This window comes from Arachis stenosperma, chromosome 10, assembly GCF_014773155.1.
Source record: "Arachis stenosperma cultivar V10309 chromosome 10, arast.V10309.gnm1.PFL2, whole genome shotgun sequence".
In the NCBI taxonomy this organism is placed as follows: domain Eukaryota; kingdom Viridiplantae; phylum Streptophyta; class Magnoliopsida; order Fabales; family Fabaceae; genus Arachis; species Arachis stenosperma.
The window spans coordinates 35,671,479-35,687,918 of record NC_080386.1 but is presented as its reverse complement, the minus strand read 5'-3'; the positions used below and the strand labels follow the sequence as shown (position 1 = coordinate 35,687,918).

At 36.2% G+C, this 16,440-nt stretch overlaps 1 non-coding gene across 1 annotated transcript; it reads right to left on the bottom strand.

Annotated features, from left to right (window-relative positions):
* Positions 1-15,554: 15,554 nt before the first annotated feature.
* LOC130958491 (small nucleolar RNA R71) lies at positions 15,555-15,662 on the bottom strand. Its single transcript, XR_009077610.1, has one exon. It is a non-coding gene; the product is annotated as a small nucleolar RNA R71 (small nucleolar RNA).
* Between the last annotated feature and the right edge of the window lie 778 nt (positions 15,663-16,440).

The following is a 16,440-nucleotide window of genomic DNA, read 5'->3' as shown; positions in this document are numbered from 1 at the left end:
CATAAAGTGGCAACTCCGTATCATCCACAGACTAATGGGCAAGCTGAAGTCTCTAACAGAGAGCTAAAAAGAATCCTGGAACGGACTGTAATGGCCCGAAGAAAGGATTGGGCAAAGAGCTTGGATGATGCTCTGTGGGCATACAGACAGCATTCAAGACTCCTATAGGAACCTCTCCATACCAATTGGTGTATGGGAAGGCCTGTCATTTGCCTGTGGAACTGGAACACAAAGCCTACTGGGCAACCAGATTCCTAAACATGGATGCACAGTTAGCTGGTGAGAAAAGACTGCTCCAGCTAAATGAGCTAGAGGAGTTCAGACTCAATGCCTTTGAAAATGCAAAAATTTATAAGGAAAAGGCAAAGAAGTGGCATGACAAGAGATTGTCAACCAGAGTCTTTGAGCCAGGACAGAAAGTTCTGCTCTTCAACTCCAGGCTCAAACTGTTTCCAGGAAAACTCAAGTCCCGGTGGAGGGGTCCGTATGTGATTACAGGAGTATCACCATATGGATATATTGAGCTTCAGGATATTGATTCTGACAAGAAGTTCATTGTTAATGGACAGAGAATCAAGCACTATCTTGAAGGAAATTTTGAGCAGGAATGCTCAAAACTGAGACTTGAGTGATTCTCAGTGAAAGTCCAGCTAAAGACAGTAAAGAAGCGCTTGCTGGGAGGCAACCCAGTCATTAGAAAGTTGTATGATTAGTTCTTACAGAGGCAAGTATCAAAATGAAGGAATTCACAGAGTTACAGAAGGATTCAGCTCAAAAAGCAGAGAAAATGAGCTTACTGGCGAAAAAAAACGCCAGTAAGGGGCATTTTGGGCGTTAAACGCCAGAATGGGTACCATTCTGGGCGTTTAACGCCAGGAATGGTGCCAGTTTGGGCGTTAAACGCCAGAATGGGCCCCATTCTGGGCGTTTAACGCCAGGTGTGCCGCATCCTGGGCGTTTTAGAAAAACGCCAGTGAGGAAGAATTTCTGGCGTTTAACGCCAGCCAGGGTACCTGGCTGGGCGTTAAACGCCCAAGTGGGGCAACAGATGGGCGTTAAACGCCAGAATGGGTGCCATTCTGGGCGTTTAACGCCAGCTTGGTGGGGGGACCACAATTTTGTTTTCAAATCAGATTTTTTCAAACTTTCCTTTTCTCACCCATACTTTTCTACAAAATCACACTTCAATCATTCATCATTCACTTTCAAATCTTCAAAAATCAAAACCTTTTTTTTCAAATTTATTTCAATTCAATTACAAACATTGTTCAAAAATTTCACCCTTTTTCTCAATTTCTTCTCATATCTTCTCAAATCTCCTTTCAAATTCCTCTTTTTTTTTTCGAAAACTCCCCTCCCCACCTTATAAATACACGTTTGTTCCCCTCTTCCAACCACACCATTCGAATTTTCTCTTCCTCCCCCTCTCTTCTCTCTTCTCTTTTGCTTGAGGACAAGCAAACCTCTAAGTTTGGTGTGCTTTTCCGTGATCACTAAGCCAAGATTCATCAATATCATGGCTCCTAAGGGAAAACAAACCAATTTAAGAGGCAAGAAAGAGAATAATCCGAAGAATCTTTGGAATGAAGAGAAGTTCTTAACCAAAGAACATGAAGACCATTATCATAAAATAATGGGTCTGAGGTCAGTGATCCCGGAAGTTAAATTTGATCTGAAAGAAGATGAATATCCGGGGATCCAAGAGCAAATTCGAAACAGAGGATGGGAAGTTCTAACCAATCCTGAAACAATGGTTGGAAGGAACATGGTTCAAGAATTCTACTCAAATCTGTGGCTAACAGATAAGCAGAGAATGACTGGAACTGCTTACCATACCTATAGAACCATGGTCAGAGGGAAAGTTATATACTTCCATCTGGACAAAATAAGAGAAATCTTCAAGTTGCCTCAACTGCAAGATGATCCTGATTCCTTTAATAGGAGGATGGTGAGAGTAGATAAGGGGTTGGATCAAGTTCTAGAGGACATATGCCTCCCTGGAACTAAGTGGATAACCAATTCTAAGGGTGTCCCAAACCAACTCAAGAGGGGAGACCTCAAACCAATTGCAAGAGGTTGGCTAGACTTTATTGGGCGTTCCATATTGCCCACTAGCAACCGTTCTGAGGTCACCATCAAGAGAGCAGTGATGATTCATTGCATTATGCTTGGAAAAGAGGTGGAGGTCCATCATGTGATTGCTTGTGAGATCTACACAATTGCAAATAAGAATTCCACTGAAGCCAAATTGGCTTATCCAAGCTTGATTTCCTTGCTCTGTAAAGAGGCTGGGGTGAAGATGGGAGTAGATGAGTTCATACCCATTGATCACCCAATCACCAAGAAGTCAATGGAAGGACAAGTGCAAGACAACTCCATCAAGAGGAGGGCGCAGGAATTCCTTCCTGAATTTCCAAGAATTGACTACTGGTCCAACTTAGAAGCATCTCTTAACAAGTTGCAAGAGACTATGGAGCAACTGAAGGAAGAACAGCAGAATCAGAACTGCATGCTCTGCAAATTGCTGAAGGAACAAGAGAAGCAGGGGCGTGAAATTCAAGAGATGAAACGCCAAAAGCTCTCCTCTCAAGCTGAGGGAGCATCCACTTCTCAAAATCAAGATTGTTGAGTCCTAACTCTGTGAACACCTCTATCATTAGGAGCCTATTTTTTTTCGTTTTTGTTCTTGTTTTCTATTTTTAATTTTATCTTATATCTATATTTGAGTCTTGTTCTTAATTAATAAAATTAATAAAGTTTATGCCTTAAAGCTATGAATGTCCTATGAATCCATCACCTCTCCTAAAAGAAAAATGCTTTAATCACAAAAGAACAAGAAGTACAGGGTTTCGAAATTTATCTCTGAAACTAGTTGAATTAGTTTGATGTGGTGGCAATACTTTTTGTTTTCTGAATGAATGCTTGAACAGTACATATGTCTTTTGAATTTGTTGTTCTAAGAATGTTAAAATTGTTGGCTCTTGAAAGAATGAGGAGAAAGAGAACTGTTATTGAGGATCTGAAAAATCATCAAATTGATTCTTGAAGCAAGAAAAGCAAAAAAAAAAAAAATTTCGAAAAAAAAAGAAAAGAAAAAAAAAGAGAGAAGGAAATAAAGTTGTGATCCAAGGCAACAAGAGTGTGCTTAAGAACCCTGGACACCTCTAATTGGGGGCTTTAGCAAAGCTGAGTCACAATCTAAGAAGGTTCACCCAATTATGTGTCTGTGGCATGTATGTATCTGGTGGTAATACTGGAAGACAGAGTGCTTTGGGCCACAGCCAAGACTCATACACTGGCTATGTTCAAGAATCAATATACTTAACTAGGAGAATCAATAAAACTATCTGAGTTCTGAGTTCTTATAGATGCTAATCATTCTGAACTTCAAAGGATAGAGTGAGATGCCAAAACTGTTCGGAGGCAAAAAGCTACTAGTCCCGCTCATCTAATTGGAGCTATGTTTCTTTGATATTTTGGAGTCTATAGTATATTCTCTTCTTTTTATCCTATTTTGATTTTCAGTTGCTTGGGGACAAGCAACAATTTAAGTTTGGTGTTGTGATGAGCGGATAATTTGTATGCTTTTTGGCATTGTTTTTAGTATGTTTTTAGTATCTTTTAGTTAGTTTTCAGTATATTTCTATTAGTTTTTAATTAAAATTCACTTTTCTGGACTTTACTATGAGTTTGTGTGTTTTTCTGTGATTTCAGGTATTTTCTGACTGAAATTGAGGGTCCTGAGCAAAAATCTGATCCAGAGACTGAAAAGGACTGCAGATGCTGTTGGATTCTGACCTCCCTGCACTCGAAGTGGATTTTCTGGAGCTACAGAAGCCCAATTGGCGCGCTCTCAACGGCATTGGAAAGTAGACATCCTGGGCTTTCCAGCAATATATAATAGTCCATACTTTGCCCAAGATTTGATGGCCCAAACCGGCGCTCAAAGTCACCTACAGAAATTCCAGCGTTAAACGCCGGAACTGGCATAAAATTTGGAGTTAAACGCCCAAACTGGCATGAAAGCTGACGTTTAACTCCAGAAAAGGTCTCTACATGAAATTCCTTCATTACTCAGCCCAAGCACACACCAAGTGGGCCCGGAAGTGGATTTTTCTGTCATTTACTCATTTCTGTAAACCTTAGGACACTAGTTTACTACTTATAGGATCTTTTGACATTGTATCCGTACCTTATGACCTCATAACATGTTGTACACGTTTCTTTTCACAGTATGAGCCTCTAAACCCCATGGTTGGGGGTGAGGAGCTCTGCTGTGTCTTGATGGATTAATGCAATTACTACTGTTTCTTATTCAATCATGCGTGCTTCCATTCTAAGATAACACTTGTTCTTAATCCGGATGAATGTGATGATCCGTGACAATCATCATCATTCTCAACTATGAACACGTGCCTGACAACCACCTCTGTTCTATCTTAGATTGAGTAGTTATCTATTGGGTTCTTTAATCGGAATCTTCGTGGTATAGGCAGGACCTGATGGCAGCATTCAAGAGAATCCGGAAGGTCTAAACCTTGTCTGTGGTATTCTGAGTAGGATTCAATGATTGAATGACTGTGACGTGCTTCAAACCTGTAACCTACTGGGCGTTAGTGACAGACGCAAAAGAGGGATTCTATTCCGGTAGGGGAGGGAACCAAACCGGTGATTGGCAGTACTGTAACAAAGTGCGTGCATTAGCTTTCACTGCGAGGATGGGAGGTAGCCATTGACAACGGTGAAACCCTACACGAGCTTGCCATGGAAGGAGACTTGCGTGCTTGATGAAGAAGACAGTAGGAAAGCAGAGATTCAGAAGGTGGAGCATCTCCAAAACCCCAACCTATTCTCCATTACTGCAAAACAAGTAACCATTTCATGTTCTTTTGCTTTTCACAATCAATCCTGATAATTTCTGATCTCCTGACTAAGATTTACAAGATAACCATAGCTTGCTTCAAGCCGACAATCTCCGTGGGATCGACCCTTGCTCACGCAAGGTATTACTTGGACGACCCAGTGCACTTGCTGGTTAGTTGTGCGGGATTGCAAAAGTGTTATTGCAATTTCGTGCACCAAGCCTGTAGACGTCAGGATCTACTCCATTCGTCTTTACAGTCTCACAGATCTGCATGAACTCAGTTAAAAACTGATAGGGATCTTCTGATGGAAGTCCATGGAATTTGTAGTTCTGTTGCATTAGAGCAACTAGTTGAGGTTTCTGCTCAAAATTGTTTGCTCCAATGGTAGAGATTGAGATGCTTCTTCCATCAATCTTGGAAGTAGGTGTAGTGTAATCACCAAGCATTCTCCTTGCATTATTATTTTCGGCTCCCATCTCCTCTTCCTTTTCAAAAATTTCTGTAAGGTTGTCTCTGGATTGTTGTATTTTAGCTTCTCTTAGTTTCCTCTTCAGAGTCCTTTCAGGTTCAGGATCTGCTTCAACAAGAATATTCTTGTCCTTGCTCCTGCTCATATAAGAAAGAAGGGAACAAAAAATAATAATAGGGATCCTCTTTACCACGGTATAAAGATTCCTTTGTGTGAGTAGAAGAAAAGAAGAATAAGAGAAGGGGGAGAAAAACTCGAACACAGAGAGGAAGATGGGGTTCGAATTTTGGGTGGAAGAGAAGTGTTAGTAGATGAATAAATAAATAGAAGGAGATGAGAAAGAGAATAATTCGAAAATTAAGTAAAATAAAAAATAAAATTTAAAGTTAAAATTTGAAAATAAAAATTGAAACTAAATTAAATTAAAATTTAAAACAACTAGTTAATTAAAATTGAATTTTGAAAAAGAGGGAAGGGATTTTCGAAAATTAGAGAGAGAGAGTTAGTTAGGTTGTTTTGAAAAAGATAAGAATCAATCGAAAGATAAGATTAATTGAAAAAGATTTGAAATTCAAATTTGAAAAGATAAGAAGTTAGAAAAGATATTTTAAAATCAAACTTTTGAAAAAGATAAAATTTTGAAAAAGATATGATATAAAAGATATGATAAAAAGATATAATTAAAAAGATTTAATTTTTTTTAAATTAAAATTGATTACTTGACTAACAAGAAACTAAAAGATAAGATTCTAGAGTTTAAAGATTGAATCTTTCTTAACAAGAAAGTAACAAACTTCAAATTTTTGAATCAATTACATTACTTGTTAGTTAAGTTTCGAAAATTTTAAAATAAAATTAAGAGAAAGATTTTGAAAATAATTTTTTTTTTGAAATTTTCGAAAATCATAAAAAATGAAAAAGATTTGATTTTTGAAAAAGTTTTGAAAAAGATAAGATTTTTAAAATTGAAAATTTGACTTGACTCACAAGAAACAACTAATTTTAAAAATTTTTGACTAAGTCAACTCAAATTTTCGAAAATTTGAGAGAAATAAGGAAAATATATTTTTTTGATTTTTTTGAATTTAATGATGAGAGAGAAAAACACAATTATGACCCAAAACATGAAAATTCTAGATTAAACCCAGTGATGTATGCAAGAACATTATGAATGTCAAGATGAACACCAAGAACACTTTGAAGATTATGATGAACATCAAGAACATATTTTTGAAAAATTTTTGATGCAAAGAAAACATGCAAGACACCAAACTTAGAAATCTTTAATGCTTAGACACCATGAATGCAAAAATGCACATGAAAAACAACAAAAGACACAAAACAAGAAAATATGAAGATCAAACAAGAAGACTGGCCAAGAACAACTTGAAGATCATGAAGAATGCAATGCATGAATTTTCGAAAAATGCACAAATTTTTAAAACATGCAATTGACACCAAGACTCTAGACTCAAACAAGAAACACAAAAATATTTTTGGTTTTATGATTTTATTAAATTTTTTTATTTTTTTTCGAAAATTAATTGGGAAAAACGAAAAAGAAAAACTTTTTTTTTGAAAATTATAATAATAAAAACAAAAAGCTAAAATTAAAATAAAATTACCTAATCTGAGCAACAAGATGAACCGTTAGTTGTCCAAACTCGAACAATCCCCGGCAACGGCGCCAAAAACTTGGTACGCGAAATTGTGATCCCTGGTAATGGCACCAAAAACTTGGTGCTCTAATCTTAATTCATAATTTGTCACAACTCCGTGTAGTTGACCAGCAAGTGCACTGGGTCGTCCAAGTAATACCTTACGTGAGTAAGGGTCGATCCCACAGAGGTTGTTGGTATGAAGCAAGCTATGGTCATCTTGTAAATCTCAGTTAGGCGGATAATAAATGGTTATGGAGTTTTTGAATAATAATAATAAATAAATAGAAAATAAATATAGAAATACTTATGTAGATTACCTAGGTTGGTTAGGTTGGTTATTTAACCACCTCTTAGCTTGATTTTTTACAGCAAATGGAAACAGTAATAATCTGTATACATCCTGATCTACTTCCTTATCATGTACTGTGTCAGCAATTTGTAAGAACTGTGCCAGAAACTCTGTAGGTTCTTCTTGTGGAAGACCGGAATACTGGCAACTTTGCTGCACCATGATAATGAACTGAGGATTCAACTCAAAGCTACTGACTCCAATGGAAGGTATACAGATACTACTCCCGTATGAAGTAGTAGTGCGGTTAGCATATGACCCCAGAGTCCTCCTGGACCGTTCATTTCCACTTATGTCCATGATGGATAAAGGGAGATGACTTGAATTTATTTTTATTTATTTTATTTTATAGAAAGAAAACAATTTAAATAAAATAAAACAACTACAAATTAAATATAGATTTCGAAAGTTAATAATAAAATAAAAATATTTTAAAACTAAAATAATTACTTAATTAAGAAGATTTGAAAAATTTTTGAATATGATTTTTGAAAAAGATTTTAAATTTTGAAATAAAAATCTGAATTTTAAGAGTAAATTTCAAAAATTTGCTTTAAAATAGAGAGAAAAGATATTTTTGAATTTAAAGAGGAAAGAGAAAACAATAAAATAGCACAAGATTTAAAATTTTTTAGATCTAATACTCCTTGTTTTCAAAAATTTTGGAGGAAAAACACCAAGGAACACCAAACTTAAAAATTTTAAGATCAAGACACAAGGAAAACTCAAGAACACTTTGAAGACTCACAAGAACAACAAGAACATGGAGAATGAACACCAAATTTAAAATTTTTTGAAAACCAAATTAAAATTTTCGAAAATTATAAAAAGATTAACAAGAAAACACCAAACTTAGAGTTTGGCACAAGGTTTTAATTAAAGAAAAATTATTTTGAAAGAAAAAGATTTTTGAAAGAAGATACCCAATGACCAGAACATAGACCAACGCACTAACCAATTGGGCAGTAAATGTAACACTTGTTTTGAAGAAGTAAATTTTTTTATAATTAAGAATAAAATTTTGAAAGCTAATGTTTTGAAAAAGCACAAGAAAAACAGGAAAAGAAACAAAACAAGAAAAATTAAAGATCAAACAAGAAAATTAACAAGAACAACTTGAAGATTAAGAACGAACAATGAACACAATTTTCGAAAATTTAAAGGAAAACAAAAATATGCAATTGCCACCAAACTTAAAATGTGAAACTAAACTCAAACAGAAAAACAAAAAAAAAATGAAATTTTCGAAAAATTTTTAAAAGAAAAAAATAAGGATTTTAAAAAGAAAATTTCAACCAAAAATAATAATAAAAGACTCTAAACCAAAAAGAAAAATTTCCTAATCTAAGCAAAAAAATAAACTTTAGTTGTTCAAACTCGAACAATCCCCGGCAACGGCGCCAAAAACTTGGTGCACGAAATTGGAAATCACAATTCTTCACAAATTCGCACAACTAACCAGCAAGTGCACTGGGTCGTCCAAGTAATACGTTACGTGAGTAAGGGTCGAATCCCATGGAGATTGTTGGTTTGAAGCAATCTATGTTTATCTTGTAAATCTTAGTCAGGATAATAATTATTAGTAGTTTGAATTGTAGAAGATAAAAGGGCATAAAATAAATACTTGTTATGCAATAATGGAGAATATGTTGGAGTTTTGGAGATGCTTTGTGTTCTGAATCTAAGCTTTCCTCTTGTATTCCTCTTCTCGCACGCACGTCCCTCCTATGGCAAGCTATGTGTTGGTGGATCACCATCGTCAATGGCTACCATCCGTCCTCTCAGTGAAAATAATCCAGATGCGCTGGCACCGCACGATTAATCATCTGTCGGTTCTCGTTCATACTGTAATAAGATTCTTCGTCCTTTTGCGTCTGTCACCACGCCCAGCACTCGCGAGTTTGAAGCTCGTCACAGTCATTTGATCATTGAATCCTACTCGGAATACCACAGACAAGGTTTAGACTTTCTGGATTCTCATGAATGCCGCCATCAATTCTAGCTTATACCACGAAGATTCTGATTAAGAGATCTAAGAGATATTCATTCAATCAGATATAGAATAGAGGTGGTTGTCAGGTACACGTTCATAGGTTGAGAATGGTGATGAGTGTCACAGATCATCACCTTCGTCACATTGAAGCACGAATGAACATCTTAGATAGGAACAAGCGTGTTTGAATGGAAAACAGAAATACTTGCATTAATTCATCGAGACACAGCAGAGCTCCTCACCCCCAACAATGGGGTTTAGAGACTCATGCCGTCAAAATACAAAGTTCCAATCTAAAAATGACATGAGATACAAAATAAGTCTCTAAAAGTTGTTTAAATACAAAACTAGTAAACTAGGTTTACAGAAAATGAGTAAACTAAGATGGATAGTGCAGAGATCCACTTCTGGGGCCCACCTAGTGTGTGCTGGGGCTGAGACTTAAGCTAATCACGTGCATAAGGCTGTTTTGGGCGTTCAATGCCAGGTTGTAACCTGTTTCTGGCGTTGAACTCCAACTTGTAACTTGTTTCTGGCGCTGGACGCCAGACTGCAACATGAAACTGGCGTTGAACGCCAGTTTACGTCGTCTATCCTTGATCAAAGTATGGACTATTATATATTGCAGAAAAGCCCTGGATGTCTACTTTCCAACGCATCTGGAAGCGCGCCATTTGGGGTTCTGTAGCTCCAGAAAATCCATTTCGAGTGCAGGGAGGTCAGAATCCAACAGCATCAACAGTCTTTTTTCAACCTGAATCAAATCCTTGCTCAGCTCCCTCAATTTCACTCAGAAAATACCTAAAATCACAGAAAAATACACAAACTCATAGTAAAGTCCAGAAATATGAATTTTGCCTAAAAACTAATAAAAATATACTAAAAACAAATTAAAATACTCTAAAATCTACATGAAATTACCCTCAAAAAGCGTATAAAATATCCACTCATCAGAGAGCTGGGAACATTGAGTAGAGATAAAAGTGTGCTTGTGTTTTTGTTGAAAAATCTTGGGAATTGGGTACATACTCATGTATTAATCATGTGTAAACCGTATGCATTGATATTCTTGTATATATGTTAGTTTGAAAAGAAAAAAAAATGAAAAGATGAAAAAAATATATATATGATAGGAAAAAAAATGAAAAATGAAAAAGAAAAAAAATAGAAAAAGAAAGAAAAGAATTGCAATAAAAAGGGGACAAAATGCCCCAAAGTGAAGTTCAATAAGAATCAATGCATATGTGTAGTAACCAAAAAGAGAATACATGAGTGTGTGAAAAAGTGAAGAATGGGTAGTTAGGTTGTTTAGAATTGTATAGGTTGTCATAGGTTAGGTGGGAAGTTTAAGTTAATCAAAGATTCAAATTTCTAGCTCACTTGACCATATGCGTCCTACCTTGACCATAGCCCCATTACAACCTATGGGAAAGCCCTCATGATATTCGTATGCATGCATAAAGTAATTGTTGATTGTTAGATGAAAAACAAATCTTAGAAAGCATGATTAGGGGAGAATTGAGTGAATCAACCCATACACTTGAGTGCCTAGAGCGGATACACATCCGGTGAGGGTTCGATCGCTCAATTACATGTTTCCACCCATGATCATCTTTTCTTGCAAGTTTGTGAACTCTTTCAATGATTTAATCCAATTGTGGTTTGCTTGATTGCTAATATACCTTAGCCCTTATGCTTATATGCATATTCTTAGAGGTTAATTTATTTTCACTAAGCCATTACATTCATGTAGATAGATTGCATATAGATAGATTGCATTTAGTTAGTAGTTTGCATTGAATAAATGTGATACCCTTTGCTTCTTTCTTGATTTTAGCATGAGGACATGCTTAGTTTAAGTGTGGGGAGATTTGATAAACCCCGATTTCGTGGTTTATTTTGTGCTTATTTTGGGGGATTTATTCACCTTTTCTCACATTCATTCAATGAAATAGCATGGTTTTGAAATTCTCCCTTGAAATGTGCTTAAATGTAAAATATGATTTTTAGGCCTTAAATCGGTGATTTTAATTCACTTTAATTCCATTCGATGCCTTGATGTGTTTGTTAAGTAATTTCAGGTTCATATGGCAAGTATTGGGTGGAAGAAATGAGGAGTAAAGCATGCAAAGAGGAGAATGCATGAAGAAACAAGAATTGGAAATGCATAGAGGGGCGCGCACGCGTACAAGGCGCGCATGCGCAAAAGTGTTCTCGCCAAAGGACGCGCACGCGTACATGCCGCTTCCGCGCGGATAGGGAATTTGCCAATCGACGCACACGCGCACATGGCGCGCGCGCGCCGATACTCTTACTTGGCCCACTTAAAGGCAAAACGCTGGGGGCGATTTCTGAGCTGCCCAGGCCCAAATCCAACTTGTTTCTGAGTGTATTTCATGCAGAATTGAAGTCCAATCAAAGGGGGAGCAATTAGTTGTAGGTTTAGCATCATGTAGGTTAGTTTCTAGAGAGAGAAGTGATGAGTGGATAATTTATACGCTTTTTTTGGCATTGTTTTTAGTATGTTTTTAGTAGGATCTAGTTACTTTTATGGATGTTTTTATTAGTTTTTATGCTAAATTCACATTTCTGGACTTTACTATGACTTTGTGTATTTTTCTGTGATTTCAGGTGAATTTTGGCTGAAATTGAAGGACCTGAGCAAAACTCTGAAAGAAAGGCTGACAAAGGACTGCTGATGCTCATGGATTCTGACCTCCCTGCACTCGAAATGGATTTTCTGGAGCTACAGAAATCCAAATGGTGCGCTTCCAACGGCGTTGAAAAGTAGACATCTAGGGCTTTCCAGCAATATATAATAGTTCATACTTTGTTTGAGAATTGATGACGCAAACTGGCGCTAAACACCAGTTATACGCTGCAGTCTGGAGTTAAACGCCAGAAACACATCACGAACCAGAGTTGAACGCCAAAAACACGTTACAACTTGGCATTCAACTCCAAAAGGAGCCTCTGCACGTGGAAAGCTAAAGCTCAGCCCAAGAACACACCAAAATGGGCCCCGGAAGTGGATTTCTGCACTTAGACTTACTTCTGTAAACCCTAGTAACTAGTTTAGTATAAATAGAACTTTTACTATTGTATTTTCATCTTTGGTCTTAGTTTTACTCTATTATTCATCTTAGGAGACTATTGATCTCATTTTAGGGGCTGGCCTCACGGCCATGCCTGAACCTTTTACTTATGTATTTTCAACGGTAGAGTTTCTACACTCCATAGACTAAGGTGTGGAGCTCTGCTGTACCTCGAGTATTAATGCAATTACTTCTATTTTCTATTCAATTCACTTATTCCTATTCTAAGATATTTGTTGCACTACAACTTGATGAATGTTATGATCCGTGACGCTCATCATCATTCTCACCTATGAACGCGTGCCTGACAACCACCTCCGTTCTACATCAGACCGGGCGCATATTTCTTGGATTGTTGACCCACGATGCATGGTCGCCTCGCCTGACAACCGAGCCTCATATTCCGTGGAATCAAAGTCTTCGTGGTATAAGCTAGAATTGATGGCGGCATTCATGAGAATCCGGAAAGTCTAAACCTTGTCTGTGGTATTCCGAGTAGGATTCAATGATCGAATGACAGTGACGAGCTTCAAACTCGCGAGTGCTGGGCGTAGTGACAGACGCAAAAGGAAGGTGAATCCTATTCCAGTATGAACGAGAACCGACAGATGATTAGCCGTGCTGTGACAGAGCATTTGGACCTTTTTCACTGAGAGGATGGGATGTAGCCATTGACAACGGTGATGCCCTACAAAGCTTGCCATGGAAAAGAGTAAGAAGGATTGGATGAAAGCAGTAGGAAAGCAGACGTTCTAGAGCCATACAGCATCGCCATACGCTTATCTGAAATTCCTACCAATGATTTACATAAGTATTTCTATCCTTTATTATTTAATTAAGTATCTCTTTATATTTCCCAAAACCATTATCATTTGAATCTGCTTGACTGAGATTTACAAGATGACCATAGCTTGCTTCAAACCAACAATCTTCGTGGGATCGACCCTTACTCACGTAAGGTATTACTTGGACGACCCAGTGCACTTGCTGGTCAGCTACACGGAGTTGTGACAAATTATGAATTAAGATTAGAGCACCAAGTTTATTTGGAGCCATTACCAGAGATCACAATTCTGCGTACCAAGTTTTTGGCGCCGTTGCCAGGGATTGTTCGAGCTTGAACAACTGACGGTTCATCTTGTTGCTCAGATTAGGTAATTTTATTTTCTTTTATTTCTTATTTTCGAAAAAAAATAAAATAAAAATACAAAGAAAAAAAAATTTCTTTTTTTGTTTTTCCAAAATTATTTTTCGAAAAATTACAAAAAAAATTTATAAAAATAATAAAAAAAAATATTTTGTGTTTCTTGTTTGAGTCTAGTGTCAATTTTTAAGTTTGGTGTCTTGTATATTTTTGTTTTTTTCAAGAATTTTTGAAAATTCATCATATGTTCTTCATGATCTTCAAGTTGTTCTTGGTCAGTCTTCTTGTTTGATCTTTATATTTTCTTGTTGTGTGTTTTTTCTTGTTTCTCATATGCATTTTTGCATTCATATCATCTAAGCATTGAAAACATCTAAGTTTGGTGTCTTGCATGTTTTTCTTTTCTAAAAAATTTTCAAAAAATAAGTTCTTGATCTTCAAAGTGTTCTTGGTGTTCATCTTGACATTCATAGTGTTCTTGCATACATCATTTATTTGGATCCAAAACTTTCATGCATTGAGTCTTTTTTGGTGTTTTTCTCTCTCATCATTAAAATTTCAAAAATCAAAAACATATCTTTCCATTTTTCTCTCAAAATTTCGAAAATTTGGATTGACTTTGTCAAAAATTTTTAAAATTAGTTGTTTCTTATGAGTCAAACCAAAATTTCAATTTTAAAAATCTTATCTTTTTCAAAACTTTTTCAAAAATCAAATCTTTTTCATTTGTCTTATTAATTTTCAAAAATTTATTTTTTTAAATTATTTTTCAAAAAGTCTTTTTATTAATTTTATCTTTATTTTCGAAAAATCTTAGTAACAATGAATAGGATTGATTTAAAAATTTGAAGTTTGTTACTTGCTTGTTAAGAAAGGTTCAATTTTTAAATTCTAGAATCAAATCTTTTAGTTTCTTGTTAGTCAAGTAATCAATTTTAATTTTAAAAATCATATCTTTTTCTAAATTTTATCTTTTTTCAAAATTTGATTTTAAAATATCCTTTCTAACTTCTTATCTTCTTATCTTTTCAAAAATCTGATTTTCAAAAATTTTGAAAATCAACTAACTAACTTTTTGTTTATTTCTTATCTTTTTCAAAACCATCTAACTACCCTTTTCTCTCTAATTTTCGAAAATTATCTCCCTCTTTTTCAAAATTCAATTTTAATTAACTAATTGTTTAAAATTTAATTTAATTTTTATTTTCGAATTTTATTTTTAAAATTTTAATTTTATTTTCGAAATTCCCTCTCTCTCATCTCATTCTATTTATTTATTCACTAACACTTCTCTTCCACCTAACATTCGAACCCCTTCTTCTCCTCTGTGTTCGAATTCTTCTCTTCTTCATTCTTATTCTTCTTTTCTTCTACTCACACAAGGGAATCTCTATACTGTGGTAAAGAGGATCCCTATTATTATTTTCTGTTCCTCCTTTTTCATATGAGCAGGAGCAAAGACAAGAACATTCTTGTTGAGGCAGATCCAGAACCTGAAAGGACTCTGAAGAGGAAACTAAGAGAAGCTAAATTACAACAAACCAGTGAGCACCTTACAAGAATTTTCAAAAAAGAAGAGGAGATGGCAGCCGAAAATAATAATAATGCAAGGAGGATGCTTGGTGATTATTCTACACCTACTTCCAAGTTTGATGGAAGGAGCATCTCCATCCCCGCCATTGGAGCAAACAATTTTGAGCTGAAACCTCAGCTAGTTACTCTAATGCAACAGAACTGCAAGTTCCATGGACTTCCATCAGAGGATCCCTATCAGTTTTTAACTGAATTCTTGCAGATCTGTGAGACTGTAAAGACGAATGGAATAAATCCTGAAGTCTACAGGCTCATGCTTTTCCCTTTTACTGTAAGAGACAAAGCTAGAACATGGTTGGACTCACAACCTAAGGATAGCCTGGACTCCTGGGATAAGCTGGTCACGACCTTCTTGGCTAAGTTCTTTCCTCCTTAAAAGCTGAGCAAGCTTTGAGTGGATGTTCAGACCTTCAAACAAAAAGATGGTGAATCCCTCTATGAAGCTTGGGAAAGATACAAACAAATGACCAAAAGGTGTCCTCCTAACATGCTTTCAGAATGGACCATTCTGGATATATTCTATTATGGTCTGTCTGAGTTCTCTAAGATGTCACTGGACCATTCTGCAGGTGGATCCATTCACCTAAAGAAAACGCCTGCAGAAGCTCAAGAACTTATTGACATGGTTGCAAATAATCAATTCATGTACACTTCTGAGAGGAATTTCGTGAACAATGGGACGCCTCAGAAGAAGGGAGTTCTTGAAATTGATGCTCTAAATGCCATATTGGCTCAGAACAAAGTCTTGACTCAGCAAGTCAACATGATTTCCCAAAGTCTGAATGGATGGCAAAATGCATCCAACAGTACTAAAGAGGCATCTTCTGAAGAAGAAGCTTATGATCCTGATAACCCTGCAATAGCAGAGGTAAATTACATAGGTGAACCTTATGGAAACACCTATAACTCATCATGGAGAAATCATCCAAATTTCTCATGGAAGGATCAACAAAAGCCTCAACAAGGCTTTAATAATGGTGGAAGAAACTGGCCTAGCAAGCCTTTTCCATCATCTTCTCAGCAACAGATAGAGAATTATGAACAAAATACTTCTAATTTAGCAAACTTAGTCTCTGGTCTGTCAAAGACCACCATAAGTTTCATGAGTGAAACAAGGTCCTCCATAAGAAATCTGGAGGCACAAGTGGGCCAGCTGAGTAAGAAAATCAATGAAACCCATCCTAATACTCTCCCAAGTAATACTGAAGAGAATCCAAAAGGAGAGTGCAAGGCCATTAAGAACCCTGGACACCTCTAATTGGGGACTCTAG